This window comes from Lucilia cuprina, chromosome 6, assembly GCF_022045245.1.
Source record: "Lucilia cuprina isolate Lc7/37 chromosome 6, ASM2204524v1, whole genome shotgun sequence".
NCBI classification, from domain to species: Eukaryota; Metazoa; Arthropoda; class Insecta; order Diptera; family Calliphoridae; genus Lucilia; species Lucilia cuprina.
In genome coordinates, this window is record NC_060954.1 from 41,422,910 (window position 1) to 41,429,777 (window position 6,868).

The 6,868-nt window shown below is 25.9% G+C and overlaps 1 long non-coding RNA gene across 1 annotated transcript in view; it reads right to left on the reverse strand.

Moving 5' to 3' along the window:
- LOC124421035 overlaps positions 1–6,282 on the reverse strand; it is a 35,426-nt gene extending 29,144 nt beyond the window's left edge. Inside the window, exon 1 of the long non-coding RNA XR_006941485.1 lies at positions 6,089–6,282. This is a non-coding gene — a long non-coding RNA (uncharacterized LOC124421035). The remainder of the gene's footprint in view (positions 1–6,088) is intronic.
- Positions 6,283–6,868: the final 586 nt, after the last annotated feature.

Sequence of the window (6,868 nt, forward strand, 5' to 3'; positions counted from 1 at the left end):
AATATTTACTGTGAATTTTAACACAGAATAAATTATTTGTTATTAAGTTGTTAGTTTTATTAATTAAACTTTAAATGCGTTTCTAAAGTAATTGCAAAAATCGGGCGAATCTTCAACTTCAACGGTTTTAAATTAAAATAAATATGAATTACTTTAACTTTACCTCTACAATAGGCCAAATAGTCAATACTAGTTCAGTTCTAGATCAGTTCTAGTTCAGTTCTACTTCAGTTTCTGTTGAGTTTTAGTGCAGTTCTAGTTCAGTTTTAGTTCAGTTCTAGTTCAGTTCTAGTTCAGTTCTAGTTCAGTTCTAGTTCAGTTCTAGTTCAGTTCTAGTTCAGTTCTAGTTCAGTTCTAGTTCAGTTCTAGTTCAGTTCTAGTTCAGTTCTAGTTCAGTTTTAGTTCAGTTCTTGTTCAGTTCTAGTTCAGTTCTAGTTTAGTTCTATATCAGTTTTAGTTCAGTTCTGGTTCAGTTCAGTTCTAGTTCCAGTTCAGTTCTAGTTCATTTCTAGTTCAGTTCTAGTTCAGTTCTAGTTCAGTTCTAGTTCAGTTCTAGTTCAGTTCTAGTTCAGTTCTAATTCAGTTCTAGTTCATTTCTGGTTCAGTTCTAGTTCAGTTCTAGTTCAGTTCTAGTTCAGTTCTAGTTCAGTTCTAGTTCAGTTCTAGTTCAGTTCTAGTTCAGTTCTAGTTCAGTTCTAGTTCAGTTCTAGTTCAGTTCTAGTTCAGTTCTAGTTCAATTCTAATTCAGTTTTAGTTCAGCACTGGCCAACTAAAGCAATCGGTATCTCAGTTTAAAATTTAAAAAAAAAAATTTCTCAATTGTCAAAATGTTATCTAGAATCCTAGAATTTACTCATTATCATAGTCATTCTATTAAGACTAAGTACATATTTATATCATTCATTATCGCTTTTTAGACCATAATTTAATTTAATGTTGACAAATTAGTATAAATGCATGAAGTGCGACGATTAACTTAAGCCGCCATCTAATCGTTTTTAATCAATTAATAAAATATTTAAATTTATATATACTTTTTTAAAGTATTTGCCTTTTTTCTATGTCCGTGGCAAACAGATATGAAATTTGCTTAATTTCACACACGTAGTTTGTTTGATGTTTGAGCGACAGTTTTATGATATTTTAAATTCATGAATGAAGAGAAGAGACTCATACATATATACATATAAAATTCCCCTGCAAAGCTTATTCGTAGGATTCGACCAGTTGAGTATCCATGGATGTGGCCGCCTATGTGGTATCCTACAGCAATTTAAAATCAGTGCCTATATCTATAAAGGCTTGGGAAGGGAGCACAAATTTGCTATTTCTTAGAACAAATCACTGATGTCAGATTTTAACTTTATAAAAATATTGCATTTATAGCCGATTTAAAAGCAATCACACACACACATGTAAATTATATTGAATATTAATTTTCACAATATTTTTTTATTATTGAAAAATCCTCATAAATATAACCTTAAACAGAATTAATATTTTAATGAATTTTGCACCTTATTTTATTTATAAATAATGAATGAATAGTTTGAATTTGGTATTTTTACTAAAGAAAATAAAGGGAATGAAAATAATACTTTTTTGTATCGATTCGAATTGAATTTGTAAATAATACGAACAAAACTTGCATTTTTATTTGTTTTTTTTTTTTATTTTTTATTTTACACAACGTCATGGAAAATACAATTTTTTTACATTTTGCAAAATGTTAATAATATTATAATATTTTTGTTATTGTTGTTGGAATTGTTTTTTTTTTTCTTAAATAAATAGCATGTTATTTACACTCTTTGTTTATTCTTATGAGAGTGTGTTAATAAATTAAAAAAAAAAATTGTATATAAAATTTAACAATTTGTAACATTTTGAAGAATTGACTTTTTTTGTGGAATAAACTTAAAATTTAAATAGAATATAGATGATATTTGTTAAACAAAACACTTTTACAAAAGAGGCTTAAGTCATTGATAAGGTTTAAAGGAAATTGTAGGGAGCAATATTCTTCAAAAAGTTTTTTGGTACAACTTTATAGAATATATATACTACACGAAAGCATTCTATTAACAAAATCTTTTCAAAAGTTTTAACAAAAATCTTAATTTTTATTAAAAATATTTGTGAAAGTTTTCTTTAAAAAAAAGAAAATTTTTTAAACATTCTCTATAAGATGAAATAGTTTATTACAAATTTTCTTTGTATAGAAAATTTATAACAAAATTTGTCTATAAAATTTCTAAAAATATAATTTATTGAAAATTTTCTTTATATAGAAAATTTTTAGCAACTTTTTTCTATAAAAAGATCGAAGGCGGTGGGTGCGAAGACCTGTAAAACTAATCAAGCACAACAGGTTAGAAAAAGGCTAAGGTGAACGTGTTTGGATTTATTGTAAATACAGCTTCCTTTAAACTAAATAACTAACTACCTAACTAACTAACTAACGAACTAACTAACTAACTAACTAACTAACTATCAAACTGACTCACTAACCAACTAACTAACTAATTTAGAACCATTGGAAGAACGGAACGGTAGACACCTCTAGGTGTCTACGTTCAAAATTTTACCAAAAAATGTTTCTTAATTTTGAAAGGAATAAATCTCTATGCACATCATACATAAACCCAATTTATTCTTCTCTATATATAGAAAAAATTATCGGTAGTTTATTTTCAATTAACATGTTTTAATTTTCTTTATTTTTTATTTAAACAAATTTTTATTTGTCTCAATTATCTCGTTTTTTGAAACTGTTTGAAACTAAATTGTAAAATTTTGATTAAATTTTTAATTAATTCAAGTAATTTTTTAATTGATTGAAAAAAATTTCTGGCCTTCTTTTCTATTTTAGATTTATTTTTAATTTTTTTTTTTAATTTTTGTGCTAGCAATATTTATAATTCTTAAATAGTCCATGAAATTTTAGGCATATAATATTCAAGTTTATTTACAATTTATGAAACACTTTATATGTTAAATTGTGTCAATAAAGAGAAAATTTTTCAAAATGCTGAACGCATTGTTAAAGGTCTAGTATTCCTTTAACGTTGTGTGTAATCGATTAATAATTTGATTGTTTTAATCACCTTCTTAATTGATTTATAAAAAATTCTCTATCAAACAGTTTAATTTATTTGATTAATAAATTAATAAAAAAACAATTTTATATTTATTAAATATTTAATTTATACAATTAATGAATTAATCAATTTTTAATCTTGTCTCAATTATTGACATTAATTGTTTTGATTAATTCGTTATTTGGAAAAAAAATATATATTTTTACTTTTTTACAAATTTGGTATTTGATATCATCATTTTGGTTATAGGTGCAAAACTTGCTTGATATAATTATTTTGATAATTAAAACTCATTTTCAGTTTTTTCTGTGTAGACTATTCATCATGAAGGCTTATTAACAAAAGTCAATCATTTATAAGGCACCAGTCGATTTCTAAGGAGTCATGAATTTTTAGATCTAATTTTCAATAAATTATGTTTGTAGAATTTCTCTTAACATTTTTGAGAATAGTGTGATTTTTTGAAGGCTAAGCCGCCGGATAAATTAAAGTCTGATCTTTATGAAATTTGTAAAAGAAATATTAATGTTCTGCTAGCCTGTTGAGAGCTTTAAAGTAATTTTTAAAAAAGATAACTGACTTTAGAGGTTAAGGTGATATTAAAAGTCGCATATCCTAGAAACATCTAAATATTTATAAACAACTTTGATATCTATATTCGAAAAATTCGTAAATCTGGGAAGATATTATCAAGTTTCGCAGATGGACCGACGGACGGACATAGTCATGGAATCTATTTATTGTTATTACTAAAATATGAAACAGTACACAAAAACATTACTCGGATATTAAAGAAAATTAAAACTTTTGCAAATTTTGAACATTTATTCATAGATTCTCTTTATTAATCCCAAAATACCAAAATGTCGATTCCGTTTTATTCAGGACCATACATGTTACTTTTGACATTTCTATGCACAATATTATAGAAAATTCAAAATGTACAATTTAAAGAATAAAACAGTGATACAAATGTCAATTTTATAAATTTTCATTTAATATGTGTTTCGGTTCCAAACTTAGGAGATTCAAAGAGTAACACTGACAAAATTTTAAAAATTAACATGTATGCTATAATGTATATTGCTATGTTCACTATAAAAGAAAATACCAAAAGTATTATTTGATGAGCAAAAAGTACCAATTCTGCATTTGTTTATTCTTTCGAAAAGTACCAAACTATTTAGCCGATTTTTATGCAATAGCAATGGCTAAATTTATTTTAGAAAATTTACAATTTTTAAATTTTATAAAAATTGTCTTAATAACATTGAATAAAAATAAATATCAAGTTTTTCGCTCTTTTTAGTACTTTTTTCCATAAATAAATTGCAAATATTTTCTTTAAATAAACATTATAGAGTTAATCCGTAATAGAGGTACCTATATCTTATAAGAATAAGTCAATAAATCGAAAAAATGTTTTTAATTTGAAAAAAAGTACCAAAATACAGTTTTCTCCCTTTTACACCAAAAAATGGCTGAATTTAAAAAAAGTGCAAAATAAGTGTATCCTAACTTTAAAAGATGTGTCCAAATTATTTACAGAACATGTTTATTAGTTAAAAATTTATAAAGGACATAAAAAGGTACCAAAAATTACTTTTGTTACATATTTTCACCCCTTATAAGTACGAATTTAGAAGTAGTACCAGACACTCATCTACTCTTTTTAAGAGTAGAAGTAGATGCAATTAAATTTTTTTTATCACTGATATTTTGTAAGATAATCACAAAAAAGAACTGTTTTGCCCGTTTTTCCCTTTTTTAGTCCCAAATATACAAAATTTATAAAAATCCCTCTTAAGTGGATCTACAAATCCTAAAAGACATCAACTGTCAAAATCTAGCATTATAGTCCCCAGTCCCCAACTGACCACTTAACCTACCTCTTGTGGTGGCCCCGAGCCACCTGACTACCCAGGTGACCAACCATTTTAACATGGGCTTGTCCTACGAGGAAGTCAATCGTCACTCTACAACCTACAAAGAGACAGTCAAAAATAGTCAAAGGCTGGTAATCCCCAAATGGGTTCTTGGAAGTCAGTAACATTACTAGCTATTTAATTGGTACATGTCTGATCATATCCTTCACCAGTCAAAAAAAAAAAAAATAAAGCATTTAAATTTGTTTTTAATCTTAATTTGGGGATATTTTTACTTATTGCTGATTAAAAAATAAATTTTCTACAAGAGGGCTCAAAGGGGAAGGGCCTATCCTGATGAATGTGTGTGGAGCTATGGTAATTAATAAACCGATTCAACTATTTGCAATAGCATTCGTCCTTGTATCATAAGAAGGTTTGCATAGACACACAGACAGACAGACGGACGGACATACCTAATTGCACTCAGAAAGTGATTCTAAACAGATTGGTATACTTTAAGGTGGATCTAAGACCTATAGTTGTGGGTGTTACAAACATCAGCACAAACGTATAATACCCAAGGAAAAACTTTACTTACCCGGTAAGCAGGCAAGTAAGAGTGAATCAATGTGGAACTACTTACTTTTGGGGTAAATAGCTAATTATTTTTGTTCGCAAGGTTACAAATGTGCTAAGCCGACTTTACCGGACTTAAACCTTTCCGCTTATTCAGTGCTCCATTAACAACTGATTTTATTAAAATAATTTTCACATAAAAGTTTAAATCGACGTTTTTTTTTAAATACTGATATCAACTATGATTCGATCTACAAATGTTAGATAGTTGCTTTAGATAATTGGAGTGTTTCTTTAGAAAATTTATCACAAATCCCTGTCAAGAAATTGTGTTATTATTATTGATAAAGACCACCTATTACTAGGTAATGTATGAAATAACTACATTATCTAGATTACACATTACCAAAATTTGAAGATTTTTTGCTGAGACCCTCCCCACTATAGTGATGCTTAAAAATATCATTTGAATTAAATTTATTAATAAAATCATATTGTTTCCTTTATAAAATAGTTAAAAAATCCAAATATATAAATAATTACCATTAATTCCTTAACACTCATACGTCGAGGTGGACAAGATTTTCCAGTTTAATTGAAAGTTTACACTTTACACATATAATTTTTTTTTTTTTTTGGAATTTTAATTTAACTTTTATTAAACTAAATGTGGAAAAAAACGCGCCAAATTTAACTAAATACAACAAATTTATTTATATTTTGTTTTATTTTGTTGTATTATTCTTTTTTGTTAATTTTTGTTTTTTTTTTTTTTTGTTTTCACAACAAAAAGTGATTAAGAATTATAATTATAATAAAACTAAAACTTCATAATCAGGTATTTCTTTTTAATTTGTTTTGTTATTAGTATTTTTTAATTTTATTTTATTTTTTTAAATTTATTATAAATTTATATTTAATTTATCATTAAAACACAACTTTTTCTTAATGCTGCTGCTCTTTTAACATATTTTCTCTTTAAACATTCTTTTTATTATTTTTTTTTTTTTTTTTTGGTTTTTTTTTTCTTGGACCGCTTACTCTAAAACAAACGCACACGTACCAAATTCCGGCTTAAATTAATTGACAAAATTTTTAAAAAAAATTAAAAAAAAACACACACACAAAATAATAATAAAATTTTGTCAACAAATCATTAACAAAAAAATAAAAACAAAAATATTTTCTTTTTTTTACTACCAACTCTAACGTTTGTACAAATGATGTACAAACGTTTTTTTATATATAATTTACTTAAGATGTATGTTGTTGCTGTAGTATTTGTGTGTGAATAAAATTTTCTTTTTGGTTAAAAAAAAAGAT